At 46.6% G+C, this 16,021-nt stretch overlaps 1 protein-coding gene across 1 annotated transcript in view; it reads left to right on the forward strand.

Annotated features, from left to right (window-relative positions):
- The first annotated feature begins 3,374 nt into the window (after positions 1-3,374).
- LOC140186048 (serine/threonine-protein kinase Nek6-like) overlaps positions 3,375-16,021 on the forward strand; it is a 177,255-nt gene continuing 164,608 nt past the window's right edge. The window contains exon 1 of the mRNA XM_072239874.1: positions 3,375-3,737. The gene's annotated coding sequence lies outside the window, so the exon portion shown is untranslated. The remainder of the gene's footprint in view (positions 3,738-16,021) is intronic.

Raw genomic sequence — 16,021 nt, forward strand, 5'->3', positions numbered from 1 at the left:
GCCAATACTGGGGCACCAGATACAGTAGACGACCTCAATGCTTGACAGGTGAAGTGTTGCCTCACCTGGAAGGACTGCTCAGGACCCCGAATGGAGGTGAGGGAGGAGGTGAGTGGGTAGGGGTAGCACTTTGGCCACTTGCAGGGATAAGGACTTAGGATTCAGGAGGTGGTGAGCCCCAGCCAACCCCCTCATTCCCAAGCATTGTGGGGTAAGGAGATTCAGGATTTAAACCAGACTTGAAGACAGAGTGGGAGACACATGCACCAGCCTGCTTTTGCTTAATCAAAATCTCTCAGCCTTGCAGTTAAGCTTGTAAGTGACTGAGTGCCAGTCCTCAATGATTCATGAAGGTCTGTTTTCCATATCTGTCATGGCTTGCTTAAGTACACCAGTGAGGAGAGTGTTAGTCTTCTGAATACACACAGACAACACTGTCGAGTACACACGGACAACACTGGAGGAACTCTGTCGAGTACACATGGACAACACTGGAGGAACTCTGTCAAGTACACACGGACAACACTGGAGGAACTATCGAGTACACACAGACAACACTGGAGGAACTCTGTCGAGTACACACAGACAACACTGGAGGAACTCTGTTGAGTACACACTGACAACACTGCAGGAATTCTGTCGAGTACACACAAACAACACTGGAGGAACTCTGCCGAGTACACACTGACAACACTGGAGGAACTCTGTCGAGTACACACGGACAACACTGGAGGAACTCTGTCGAGTACACACGGACAACACTGGAGGAACTCTGCTGAGTACACACAGACAACACTGGAGGAACTCTGTTGAGTACACAGAGACAACACTGGAGGAACTCTGTCGAGTACGCACAGACAACACTGGAGGAACTCTGTCGAGTACACACGGACAACACTGGAGGAACTCTGTCGAGTACACACGGACAACACTGGAGGAACTCTGTCGAGTACACACAGACAACACTGGAGGAACTCTGTCGAGTACACATGGACAACACTGGAGGAACTGTCGAGTACACACGGACAACACTGGAGGACTCTGTCGAGTACACACAAACAACACTGGAGGAACCCTGTTGAGTACACACTGACAACACTGGAGGAACTGTCGAGTACACACGGACAACACTGGAGGAACTCTGTCGAGTACACACGGACAACACTGGAGGAACTCTGTCGAGTACGCACAGACACACTGGAGGAACTCTGTCGAGTACACACGGACAACACTGGAGGAACTGGGTCGGGTAAACACATAATATACTGGAGGAATTCAGTAGGTCAGGCAGAATCTATGGAGAGAATAACCAGTTGATGCTTTGGGTCAAATGCTTCATCAGACCCGAAATGTCGACACTTTATTCCTTTCCAAAGTTCAAAGTTCAAAGTAAATTGTATTATCAGAGTACATATATGTCACCATATACAACTCTGAGATTCATTTCCCTGTGGACATACTCAGCAAATATACAGAATAGTAACTATAACAGGAACAATGACAGATAAACCAGAGTACCTAAGGCAACAAACTCTGCAAATGCAAATATAAATAAATAGCAATAAATTGTGAGACATGAAATCGAATAATAGAGTCCTTAAAGTGATATCGTTGGTTGTGGGAACATCTCAATGGGTGGGCAAGTGTGTGTAGTTATCCCTCTTTGTTCAAGAGCCTGATGATTGAAGAGTAGTAACTGTTTTTGAACTTGGTGGTGCGAGTCCTGAAGCTCTTGTACCTTCTACCTAACAGCAGCAGTGAGAAAAGAGCATGTCTTGGTGGTGAGGGCTTCTGATGATGGATGCTGCTATCCACGGATGCTGCCCGAGCTGGTTCCTGCAGCACTTTCTCTGTGTAACTCTGGATTTCCAGCATTCCCAGATTCTCTTGTGTTTATAGTTCTGAGAACATGAATTGTAAAGAGTCCCTGAAAGTGAGCCTGTAGGTTGTGGAATCAGTTCAGAATTTTGGTGATTGATTCAGGAGCCTGATGGTTGAGGGGTAATAACTGTTCCTGAACCTGGTGGTATCTACCAACAACCCTTGGCATCATTTTAAGGTGGTTGGACGAACGTATAGGGTGGATGTCAGAGGTAGTCTGCCAAGAATCTCTGAGCTTTGCGAAGGCGGCAGCGTGGTGACACCGGTAAAGGGTGCCACGGTAACGTAGCGGTTAGCGCAATGCTATCACAGCTCGGGGTACTGGCGTTCAGAGTTCACTTCCAATGTCCTCTGTACGGAGTCTGTACAAACTCCCCATGAACACTTGGGTTTCCTCCCACAGTCTGAAGATGTACCGGTGAGTAGGTTCATTGGTCCTTGTCTGCGATGAGGCTGGAGTTAAATCGGTAGGTTGCTGGGTAGCGCGGCTCAAAGGTCTGCCTTTGTATCTCTAAATAAATAGAGTTATTCACCACCTCTCAGCTCCAGGTTCGATCCAGACCCCAGCTGCTGTCTGTGTGGAGTTTGCATGCTCTTCCTGTGACTGAGTGGGTTTAGCCTGGATGCTCCGGTTTCCTTCTACATCCCAAAAACGTGTGGGTCAGTAGGCGAACTGACTGCCATAGGTTGCCCCTCCTGTACAGGTGCATGGGAGATTGTAGAGTCATAGAGCTAACACGGCACAGAAGGAGGCCCTTCGGCCCGTCTTGTCCATGCAGACCAAGCTGTCTACCTGAGCTAGTTCTGTCTTTGGCTAATAGCTGTCTAAACCAGGGGTTCCCAACCTGTTTTATGCCATGGACCAATACCAATAACTGAGGCATCCATAGGGTGGGAGGAGGTCTGTGTGTGTGCGTGGTTGGGTGGGATCGAAAGCAGCTTGGTTTCTTATTACTGTTTGTCTTTCTCTTGCTTGTATTGCTCTGCCCAACGTGGTTGGCATACTTTGTTGGCGCTGAGTGTTTGGCAATGCCTGTGGGCTGCCCCCAGCACACTCTTAGGTTGTGTCGGTTGGTAATGCGAAGGGCACATTTCACTGCGTGTTTTGATGTCCGTGATAAATAATTCTGAATCTGAACATCTGGGTGGTGAATGTCAAGGACGTGGTAGCCAAGCCGCTGACGGACAGAAGGCGAGGGATGAGTGCCAGTGGAATTCGCAGCGTTTTGGGATGGTGAGTGAGAGAGAGAACGATAGAGCAGAAGAAGGAGGGAGTTTGTAATTGCCGGCTAATCTGGTTTCAATTAGAGCGAAACATGAGCCAGCACAGCACGTGATTCAGAGAAATGTCTCCTGCATTCTTTCGCAGTACAAGGTTTCGTTTATCTGCTCTTTGGCTGGAAGTTTCATTTTCTTCTCCCACCCAACCCTTCCCCCCCCCACCTCCTCCCCGTCCACCATCTGCTTCTCAAAGCCCACCCCCTTCCCCTCAGTATGGCCAACATCTGGCCCCAGAGTGAAAGCCTTCCCAGCTCACTGTCTGTGTCCTGGTGCCTAAGGCTAGAAGGCCGGCAGTAGGGGAACTGAGAAAGCCTCACTTGCTCTCTTTGCAAAGTCAGTTTCTCTTCCCCTCCAAGAGAGAGAGAGAGAGAGAGAAAAAAAGTCATACTCTTCCTTCTGGGAGAGCTTGCGTGGCATGTAAGCTGAATCAGCCTGAGAGAGTGAACGGATTTTTCACGCAGCATAAAGGCAGGTCGGTTTGTGAGAAAAAAATTTCCAGCGTGCTCTAGTTTGCCGAACCAGTTTCCCAGAATCTGCCAGGCAGTGCCTCTGCCAGACGCAGGCGACAGGTTGTGGTAGGTCTGCTGTTTTCTTTGCCTTTTATAACTAACACATGCTTTACTCTTTCCGCACAAAACCGTTCACTGTTACGACGGGTCTCTAGCCTGCTCTGCACTTAAGAATGTTGAATGCATCCAATGTTAACACTTGGCGATGAGTGGAATTCCTTCTTTATCACTGTGAGGGGTGAGACCTGTACCATTGCAGATCTGGGCTAAAGAAGCCGTTGTTACTCCCAGCCACATGCCAGGGAATTTTGGGTGTTAGGAAGCTGTGGTATTTTGCAAAATAACTGAACCGAATTTTAGCTTGCTTCATTTGAAGACCCTTCATTCCTGTGATTTCACTCACTTTTTGCACTACTTAATTAATTTAACTTTTTATACGGTACATATTTGTTATTGTAATTGATTGATTTCTATTATTATGCGTTGCAATGTACTGCTGCCACAAGTCAACAAGTTTCATGATGATATTAGACCTGATTCTGATTCTCAATTGTCCTTTGCTAATTTTTTACATGCCAAATGCATCTTTATCTAGTCCTGAAGAAGGGTCTTTTTGATTGTTTACTCTTTTCCATAGACACTGCCTAACCTGCTCAGCTCCTCCAGCATTTAGTGTGAGTTGCTCTGGACTTCCAGCATCTGCAGACATCCTTGAGTTTGAGTTTTTATCTAGTCCTCACCCACTACCCCTCTATAAATGGGGAAGTCACTCTACAAACAGCCAGAGGTTTGAGTAGATGCTAAGCTGTACCCCGGCCAGCGTCTTTTCAATGGACTTGACAACCTACCTCTTTGTGGACCATGGGTTTGCGAAGAGGGCGTGGGGATCGATGCAAGAGCCTGTGTCATGACGCTGAACTCTCTGATCTACCGCTGTTCGCAGGGACACACACACACACACACACGGAGACAAACTTCAAGCGCTGCTGGCAGATCATCAGCTCGGGTGAAAGGTGCTCGAAACTTGTTGGTCTACCAGCACATCGCGATGTCCTTGGTGGAATGCTGCCAAGTGGTACATTCCAGACTACAGGAGTATGTGCTGAGTGATGCACAGAAGCTCGGTGCACTCTGCAAGGGCTCGGTGGGCAAGGACCACGGTGTAGAGTTCTACTGGTACTGGAGAAGGAGGGGCAGGTTTGGGCGAGGAAACCCCTCAATTATTATAGTAAAATACCACCCTGGAAGACCACGTGAGAGGTGGCAGTACTATCGATATATAGGAACATAATAGAATAGCACTAAAAGCATTGGCCATGAATGTAAAGAATGAAAAGGCATTGCACAGATTATTTTTTGTTTTTGTTTTAAAGTTGTGAATAAAGTTTATTTTGATAAAAAAAGATAGACAATGTAGCTGTTACTTGCGGCTGAGTGCCCAGCTAATACCAATACCTTGTGGTTTCGACCCTCCTCAATGAAGTTTTAGTTTTTATTTTATTTACAGATATCGCAGGGTATTAGACCCTTCTGGCCCAACGAGCCCGCACCATCCAGTTATACCCATGTGACCAATTAACCTGATACCCCTACGTCTTTGGCATGTGGGAGGTTTCCGGAGATCCTGGAGGAAACACTTGTGATCACAAACTCCCGTGACAGCGGCGGGAATTGAACCCGAATCGCTGGTGCCGTAAAGCGATACACTAACCGCTATGCTACCATGCTGTTCGTCCCAATATTCGACTGCGTGAAAGTCCCTCTGATAGTTAGCAACTTGAAGGTTCACCTCTTTAGATTAAGCAAGTCTGCATCTCCCATGAATATTGTAAACGAAAACAGCGTTGTTATCCCTGGAGTCATTATTTGCGTCAGAGATAACCATCTGGTTATTTCCACCTTTATTGTTTGTGGGATCTTGTTATGGAAATATTTTCTGCCCTGGGAAAAAGTCTTTAACTGTCTACTCTACCAATGCCAGTTATCATCTTGTACACCTCTATCAAGTTACCTCTCATCCTCCTTCTCTCCAAAAAGACAAGCCCTAACTTGCTCAACCTCTCCTCATAAGGCATGCTCTCTAGTCCAGGCAGTATCCTGGTAAATCTCCTCTGCACCCTCTCTAAAGCTTCCTCATCGGTCTCATAATGAGGTGACTGAAACTGGACACAAATTTCTTAATGTCATCTTCCAAGCGCTTTATGGAGCTGAAACTTTACCTCACGGCTTGTGAACCCAATCTCCCAATAATGTAGGCCAACACACTATATGCCTTCTCAACAAGCCTATCAACTTATGATCGATTGTGCCCAGAAGGATAGTGGCACACTTGGTCACAGTTGCATCTCCAAGTCCAACAAAAGGTGCAATTGTTTGTCATAAACATTTTTCTTGTGATTGCAAGACCCTGTTGGATATTTGGTAACACAAAACGCTCGAAGCATAGTTATTGATTAATTGGTGAGACGGACACTGGGGGAGCTGTGTGTCCTTGGTTGTTGGGCAGACCAGGCCCTTACAATGCAGCGTTGCCTGTTACAGCCACGCAGGGGAGGAGTTGGTCGAGGTGGCGTGGGACAAAGTAGAGTCGCGCTTGAATCCGTGCCAGAGGACCAGGCCCACGTGCTGCAGCATTGCTGGTTACGGCTACCAAGGAAGGAGGCAGCAGAGACGGTGTGAAAGAAAAGAGAGGCTAGGCGGGGGCACTGTGCTGAAACCTGCAGGCCAGCTCTCCCGTTGGTGCCTGTCTCTGGCATCCGCTTCCCGGAAGACAGGCTGGATTGCCTTCATCTGCAGCTGACCCAGTGAGAGATGAGGAACTGCTGCGTGCTTGTTCTTGCAGAAAGGTGGCTTCAAAACAACTTCCCGTGCTCCATCAGTCTTCAGGCAGTGCCACTCATAGACTTTGCTAATATAATTCTGTGACTATGTGTGCTAATATAACTGTATGTGCCGTACGTATTGTACTTTCCACCTTGGCTCTGGAGGAACGATATTTCATTTAGCTTTTGTGTATAGTTGAATGACAATTCAACTTGAATAGATGCTTCCCAACTTGTTGAATTTCTCCGGCATTTTTTGTGTGTGCTACCAGTGAGATTACTCTTCATTCTTCTCCCCTGCAAAGGGATCTAATTTCTTTACCCACTCATGATCAGACAAGCTTCGTATCTCAGGAATTAACAGAGTGAACTCTCAGCCAAAGTGTCAGGTTTCTTTACTTTGGAAGCTGAACTTTTGTCTCGGCAGATCTTATACTGGCATCAGACAAAGAACGAGGGTTAGTGGAAACATCTAGAAGGATGTTTGAAAGCTACGACAGATGGAAAAGTGCCAAGCACAATTTAGACACACCATGAGAACTCTCAGCAATATAAGATTAAGCAATCAGTGCGGTGCCTGATCGTCACACACAGCTGCTCCTGATCAGGCTGGCTGTGGCAAGCCGTACTCCTGAGACAGAAGCTGCTCAGCCTGGGAGAGCGCGGCTTCAGTGGGCCTGATGATCCCTTCACAGATCCTGCAGGGACCAGCGATTTCCGCTGATCTAATCACTCACCCTGTTCCAGTAGACAATGATCTCTTGTGGTGGCTGCTGTTCTGGCTTGATTAACTTTTATTTTACAACAACGAGCCTCTGCACTCCAAGAACAGGGGAAGTCTATCCACGTTCAGTCTCGTTGGGCTTGGACGTGGCTGGCGGATGGGTTTCCTACCTCCCTGGGGCACTGACACGTGGCGACCTCAGCTCTGTCTCTGGTGGTCATGCTGTAGCGGGGATCGAAAGATTAAAGATTAGCTTTATTTGTCACATGTACATTGAATCGTTGAAGCGTACAGCGCACTGCGTCATTGTGTCAACGACCAACGTGCAGTGTGAGAGGGTTGTGCTGGGGGCAGCCCGTAAGTGCCCCCATGCCTCTGGCGCCAATATTGAATGTCCACAACTTACTGAACCTAAACCGTACATCCTTGGAATATGGGAAGGAAGGGAAGCACCTAGAGGAAACACCTGTGGTCACAGGAAGAACGTACGGATTCCCTACAGACAGTGGCGGGAATTGGCCCCCAGTAGCTGGTGCTGCAAAGCGTTACACCAACCACGATGCTACCACGTCACCCTGGATACCTAGACATCACCCTCTGATCGCCACCATCTCCTTTACCTCTCCCTGAAACTACAAAGAAGGCACGACAGCGGCTAAACTTCATTTGGAGTTTGTGGGGATTTGGTATGTCACCAAAGACTCTTGCAAATTTCCACGGGTGTACTGCGAAGAGAATTCTGACTGGTTGTATGATTGTCAGGTACGGAGGGGCCACTGCGCAAGATCGGAAAAAGCTGCAGAAGGTTGCAAGCTCCATCATGGGCACTGGCCCTCCCAACACTCAGGACATCTTTGAAAGGTGAAGTTGGCATCATTCAGGACCCCCATCACCCAGGACACGCCCCTTCTCATTCTCACCATCAAGGAGGAGGTATAGGAGCCTGAAGACACACATTCAATCTTTCAGGGACACTGTCTTCCCCTCCACCATCAGACTTCCGAATGGACAATGAAACCATGAACACTACCTTGCTATTTTTTCTGAAGGGCCTGTATTGTGTTGTAGGCTTTCTGTTGTTCTATGTTCTTCTACCTCGCTAACTTTTCCTTTTTAAACTCTCTTTTTGCTCTAATTATTTGTATATGAATTAAAATCATAAATTATATAAATAACATAATAAGAAATGTATTTTTTGGGATATTCTAAGTAGAGCAGTAGATGTAGTGTGTATGGATTTCAGTAAGGCATTTGACAAGGTACCCCATGCAAGGCTTATTGAGAAAGTAAGGAGGCATGGGATCCAAGGGGACATTGCTTTGTGGATCCAGAACTGGCTTGCCCACAGAAGGCAAAGAGTGGTTGTAGATGGGTCATATTCTGCATGGAGGTCGGTGACCAGTGGCGTGCCTCAGGGATCTGTTCTGGGACCCCTTCTCGTCGTGATTTTTAAAAATGACCTTGATGAGGAAGTGGAGGGATGGGTTCGTAAATTTGCTGATGCACAAAGGTTGGGGGTGTTGTGGATAGTGTGGAGGGCTATCAGATGTTACACCGGGACATTGATAGGATGCAAAACTGGGCTGAGAAGTGGCAGATGGAGTTCAACCCAGATAAGTGTGAGGTGGTTCATTTTGGTAGGTCAAATATGATGGCAGAATATAGTATTAATGGTAAGACTCTTGGCAGTGTGGAGGATCAGAGGGATCTTGGGGTCCGAGTCCATAGGACACTCAAAGCTGCTGCGTAGATTGACTGTGTGGTTAAGAAAGCATACAGTGTATTGGCCTTCATCAATCGTGGGATTGAGTTCAAGAGCCGAGAGGTAATGTTACAGCTATATAGGACCCTGGTCAGACCCCACTTGGAGTGCTGTGCTCAGTTCTGGTCACATCACTACAGGAAGGATGTGGAAACTATAGAAAGGGTGCAGAGGAGATTTACAAGGATTTTGCCTGGATTGGGGAGCATGCCTTATGAGAATAGGTTGAGTGAACTTGGCCTTTTCTCCTTGGAGTGACGGAGGATGAGAGGTGAGCTGATAGAGCTGTACAAGATGATGAGAGGCATTGATCGTGTGGATAGTCAGAGGCTTTTTCCCCAGGGCTGAAATGGTTAACACGAAAAAGCACAGTTTTAAGGTGCTTGGAAGTAGGAATAGAGGAGATGTCAGGGTTAAGTTTTTTTACACAGAGAGTGGTGAGTGTGTGGAATGGGCTGCCGGCGACAAATTTCACAACCTATTCTGGTGATATTAAAACCGATTCTGATTCTGAACCAGAATCAAGAAAGGAGAGAAAGAAATGAGGTCTGGTTGTAATCCGAAGTTCGGAACTATTGGTTCTGCTGGTCACTGAGTTTGCTGTTGGAAGGGGAGCTAGGGGACTTGGAGCCTCCTTTCAGGAGGTGAGTTGTTTGGCATGCCAGGACAGCTGAGGGAGTGCAGCCCCAACTGCTGTGGGGGCAGGGCTTGGAGCAGTGGTCCGATGGAGTTCTTGGGTTACAGAGCTTGGGTTGTTACCCTGCGCTACATTGTCGTTACAGTCACCTGTCAGGCAGATTATTAAGTGCAGAGTCAGAAGTCTCTGGAGCTGGCTGCCACCTTAAACTTTACTCCGAGTGTAGAATGTAGAACACGACAGCACAGTTCAGGGCCTTCAGCCCACAATGCTGTGCTAACCTATATAACCCTACTTCAAGATCAATCTGATCCTTCCTTCCCCTCTAACCCTCCATTTTTCTATTATCCTGGCTAACAGACCTTTAAATGCCCCTAATCTATCTGCCTCTACACCTCTGCAAGTGTTCTGCACGCACTCACCACTCTCTGTGTAAAAAAGACTTTCCTTCAATCACCTTAAAATTATCATCATGATCATCGCCACGTGCCACGTGGGTGATCGTGGTCTTTGACCATGATTGTTCTTGGCAAATTTTTCTACAGAAGTGGTTTGCCATTGCCTCCTTCTGGGTAGTGTCCTTACAAGACATGTCACCCCAGCCAGTATCAATACTTTTCAGAGATTGTCCCGCTGGCATCAGTGGTCGCATAGCCAGGACTTGTGATGTGCACCAGCTGCTCGTACGACCATCCACCACCTGCTCCCATGGGTTCCCATGACCCTGATTGGGGTTTGGGGGGGCTACACCTTGTCCAAGGGTGACCTACAGGCTAGCAGAGGGAAGGAGCACCTTACACCTCCTTTAGTAGAGACGTATCTCCACTCACCCCTACCACCCACTTAAAATTATGCCCTCTCGTATTAGCCATTTCTACCCTGGGAAAAAGTCTCTGGGTCAATGTGTCAACGTGTCTTATCATCTTCTGCACCTCTGTCAAATCACCTGCCATCCACCTTCCCTCCAAAGAGAAAAGCCCTAGCTCACTCACCCTTTCCTCATAAGACACGCTCTCGAATCTTGAGAGATGACTTGGCTGAGGATAAGATGATAAGAGACGTAGATAGACAGGACAGCCAGAGGATTTCCCCAGCACAGAAATGGCTGATGCAAGGGGACAATTTTTTAGGCTGTTGGGAGTAATGTACAGGGGATGCCAGAGGTAGGGTTTTTTTATGCAGGAGTGGTGGGTGTGTGGAACATGCTGCCGGGTTGGTGGTAGAGTCAAATACATCAGAGGCCCTTCGATAGGCACGTGAATGCAAGAAAAATGGAGGGTTAGAGGGGAAGGAAGAATCAGATTGATCTTGGAGTAGGGTTATATAGGTTAGCACAGCATTGTGGGCCGAAGGGCCTGAACTGTGCTGTCGTGTTCTACATTCTACACTCAGGGTAAAGTTTAAAGTGGCAGCCAGCTCCAGAGACTTTTGACTTTACACTTTATCATCTGCCTGACAGGCGATTTACTCACAATTTATCGCAGGTTAAAACCTGATTTATTAAATCATCGTCACGTAAGAGTAAGCTCAGTGATCGTGTCACCACCTTGACTGTGTATGCCTTCCACGACCTGGAGCAACACGTTGCCTCCGCACGGAGGCTTGCGTGCTTCAAGGACTTCATCTGCTCAGGGCCACCCATGTGGGAGCGGCTGTGGACGAGTGGCCAGGCGAAACCTGATCCAACCCCAGCTCCTGAGCCACACTTCATCATAAGTCAAGCCAACTCTGCCGTATATTAACCCCAGCTTGCTCCTGTGGTGCCCCACCCCAGGGCTTCCTCCACCTGATCCAAATGCACCCTCTCACTAAGATCTGAGATGGCTTTGCCGCGGTTCACCGATGTGGCCATGAGCTGGAGCAGTGGCTTGACAAAAGCCAATTACAAGTGTGAAGAGAAAAACACCTGCCATATGAAACAACTACAACTGTGTACGCACCTTGGACTGAGTAGTCTTACTGTAAATCTGTCCAAAGTTCAGAGTTCCCCTTCCCGCACCTATTCACATTGGCAATCTCCCCTCTTTTTATCCAGTCGTTATTAAGATTAGCTTTATTTTTCATGTGTACCTCAAAACATCAAAGCATACAATGAAATGTGTGCCACCATGAAGAACCCCCATCACCCAGGACATGCCCTCTTCTCATTGCTACCATCAAGGAGGAGGTACAGGAGTCTGAAGACACACTCTCAACGTTTCAGGAACAGCTTCTTCCCCTCTGCCAGCAGATTTCTGAATGGACAATGAAACCATGAACACAACCTCACTACTTTTCCTCTCTTTTTGTACTACTTATTAAATTAAATTATATATATATATTTCTTACGGTAATTTATAGATTTTATTATTATGTTTTGCAATGTAATGCTGTTGCAAAATAAATTTCACGATGTATACGGGTGACATAGATCTGATTCTCATTGTATCATGGATGTGCTGAGGCGTCCTGCAAGTATTGCCGCGTTTCTAGCCCCAGCACAGCTTCCCCACAACTTGCTAATCCCTTCGGAACATGGGAAGAAACGTGGTCACAGGGAGAAAGTACAAACTCCTTGCAGACAGCAGCAGGAATCGAGCTGTAAACCGTTTGCACTAACCACTACCGTGCCCCCTAGTGTTGAGGGCTTTCACCCTGAAAGTCAAAAGTCTATTTTGCTCCATACATGCTGCCCGACCACAAATATCCTCCGGCTTTCTGTGTGTGTTAACCCAGATCTCGTGTGTCTCTGTTCAAAGTTAGAAGAGTGTGTGGTAAGGTAAAGGTTAACAGCTAAGTATGTGTTTTTAAAGCAGACAGCAGGAGACAAATCAATAAACTAAACCAGTTTGACCTGTCTGTGAGTGCTTGGCTTGCTTAATCTTGCAGGCGTGGGCAGGTGAATGGGTTTAATGTGACTCTTATCAGCCAAAAAGAAGCCTTCAAACTAGCAAATAACCCATTATCAGTCCAAAACGGCAATTGCGCAATGAAATGGTTAATAATTCTAAATGGGTAACAGAAAACAAAGACATTTCTTACTTCCCCGTTCAGGGTGTAGCAATGGTCTCCCGCTCCCTCAATGTCCCAATCTCTGGAAGCTGAATATTCTGACAGTGCAACAGAGAGTGGGAGACATAGTTGCTGAACACAGCACAGCAGTAGGGGAGAGGGTAAACACAATGGGTCCCAACAATAAATCAACCAAAAATTAGTGCTGCCGAATGATAAATCACTGACACAAAAATTAATCATAGCCGCTGCACCCCTATTATCCACTAGTCCGCGCATGCCGGGCTGACACGGATATTCTGGCAAAAATTTAACCCACGTCAGTTGGTTGCATTTGAGTTGTTTTCCGAAGTGGGTGCATTCGGCGAGCGACCAGAAGCCAGAGTTCTGCAACAAGTTACACACTAACACCCTAAATAAAACCAAAATCTGACGACGCTGTTAAAACTAACATAGGAAGAGAAAATGGTGGAAATATTCAGCAGGTCGGGCAGCATCTGTGGGGAGAGAAACAGCATTACTGTTTCAGATCTGAGTTCCTTCCTCAGAACCCTCATCCCTGCCTCCTCTGGAGAGTATCACGCTTTCACCTGACTGTAGTCTACCTGAAAAAAAATACTGTTTTATAGCCTTAAATCTACAAAAAGTAGTGGATACGGCCCAGTCCATCACAGGTAGAGCACCTCCTCACCATCCAGGCCATGGTCTCGCCTCACTGCTACCATCAGGAGGAAGGTACAGGAGCCTCAGGACCCACACCACCAGGTTCAGGAACAGTTATTACCCCTCAACCATCTGGCTCTTGAACCAGAGGAGATAACTTCAGTCACTCCAACACTGAATTGTTCCCACAACCTATGCACTCACTTTCAAGGACTCCTCATCTCATGTTTTCAATAATTATTGTTTATTTATTAATTATTGTTATTTTGCTTGATTTTTTGTTGTTCATTTGTCTTTACTGCAACTGCCCACAAGAAAATGAATCTCAGGGTTGTAGGTGGTAAATTTACATTGAACTTTGAACTCTTTGCAGCCTGGTTAAGACCTCGGCTGGGTTAAGGTGGGTATGTGAATTGCTTCCGCTCTGCCTCTGCTGTCCTCCGCCTTAGCGAGTCTGCAGGTAGAAGCAAGAAGCATGAAGCCACTGGGTCGGCATGTCTGGTGTTCAGAGGCACCATGTCTGAGAGTCCAGGCCAAAGACTGGAGGTGGAGGCCCCATGTCAGTGAGTCAGAGTTCGAGGCCAAGGACTGGCCTCTCCTGGGGATGAAGGCGTGTCAGTGTGTGTGTGAGTGGGTGTGTATGCAGATGGGAGGTTGAGAAAGGGGCTTGTTTTGCTGCTGTGGATGTTTTGTTTCATTATTGTTGTTCTGCTGAACACTGTGGGCATGCTATGTTGGCGGGAGTGTGTGGCGACACTTACAGGCGCCCCTCCCCCCCCGCCCACCGCACACCCATGGGTCATGGTGGTTGTTCACACCAACGACACATTCCGCTGTTTGTTTCAATGTACGTGTGATAAATAGATCCGAATCTGATGTTTCAGGTGATCTATTTTGTTGTTGCATCCAACTCCAGTTCATCTCTGCGCGTGTCATTATAGGAAGGATGTGGAAGCTTTAGAGAGGGTGCAGAGGAGATTTACCAGGATGTTGCCCTGATTAGAGGCTGTGTCACATGAGGAAAGACCATAAGACCATAAGACAAAGGAGCAGAAGTCGGCCATTCGGCTCAGCGAGTCTGCTCCACCATTTTATCATGAGCTGATCCATTCTCACATTTAGTCCCACTCCCCCGCTTCTCACCATAACCTTTAATGCCCTGGCTACTCAGATACCTATCAATCTCTGCCTTAAATACACCCAATGACTTGGCCTCCACTGCTGCCCGTGGCAACAAATTCCATAGATTCACCACCCTCTGACTAAAAAATTTTCTTTGCATTTCTGTTCTGAATGGGCGCCCTTCAATCCTTAAGTCACGCCCTCTCGTACTAGACTCCCCCATCATGGGAAACAACTTTGCCACATCCACTCTGTCCATGCTTGAGCGAGCGAGGACTTTTCTCTTTGCAGTGAAGGAGGATGAGAGGTGACTTGATAGAGGTGTACAAAATGGTAAGAAACACAGATCAAGGTGGCAGCCAGCACCTTTTTCCGAGGGTGGGAATGACGATTACTAGAGGACATCTGCTTAAGGAGAGTGGAGCAGAGATTTGCGTTTCAAGGTTTTTACACAGAGACTTATAAATACATGCAATGTGGTGCCAGGGGTGGTGGTAGGAGCAGATACATTAGGGATATCTAAGAGACTTTAGATGGGCACATTGATGATAAAAAAAATGTAGGGCTGTGTGGGAGGGAAGGGTTAGATTGATCTTGGAGTAGGTTAAAAGGTTGGCACAACATCCCCCTCAGGTTCCTCTTAGATACCTCACCTTTCACTCTTAGCCTAAGACCCCTAATTCTAGTCTTAGCCAACTTCTGTTTATTTATTGAGATACACCATGGAATAGGTCCTAGCAGCCCTTCGAGCCACACTCCCAGCAATCCCCTAATCTAATCTTAGTCTAATCATGGGAAAATCTCCAATGACCAATTAACCTACATTTGTGGACTGTGGGAGGAAACCAGAGCACTGGGAGGAAACCCACACACTACAAACTCCTAACAGGCAGCAGCGGGAGAAAAACTTGAGTGGAATAACTTCAAATATCTGGAGATAATGGAGTGGTTACAAAATGTCCCATTGGACCAGGTTGAAGAAGGATGTAGAAACACCCTTGAAGCCAAGGGAAATATTTATCCTATCAAATTCACTAAGACGTGGATTATTGAGCTCTGTGAGATCTTGCTGTGCGCACAAAAGCTGATCTGTTTCCTGCACTACATCAATGAACAAATTCCAAAAAGCTTTGTAATATGAAGGATTGGCATGATTAATGGTAATAGGAGATTATTTATAGAACACTTTCAAGAGTGCTACCAACAGGAAGGAGGTACAGAAGCCTGCAGCCACACACTCAGTGATTCAGGAACAGCTTCTTTCACTCTGCCATCCGATTTCTGAATGGACATTGAACGCGTGAACAGTACTTCAATACTTTATCTTATTTTTATTTTTGCGCTACTTATTTACTGTAAATCACATTTTTTCTCTATTATTATGTATTGCCTTGTATCCCTGCCATAAAGACAACAAATTTCATAACATAGCTCGGTGATATTAAACCTGATTCTGATTATGAATCTGACTTTCCACACAGATGGTATGGTTAAAAGTACTTTACCATGGGATAAAGTTCGAACATGAAAATAAAAAATGAAAAGACGTTAGTTAAAATCATGGTTAAATAAATAGGTCTTGAGCTGGCATTTAAAAATGTCAACTGAGTCTGCATCCCTCATAGTTTT

This window comes from Mobula birostris, chromosome 22 (assembly GCF_030028105.1).
Source record: "Mobula birostris isolate sMobBir1 chromosome 22, sMobBir1.hap1, whole genome shotgun sequence".
In the NCBI taxonomy this organism is placed as follows: Eukaryota; Metazoa; Chordata; class Chondrichthyes; order Myliobatiformes; family Myliobatidae; genus Mobula; species Mobula birostris.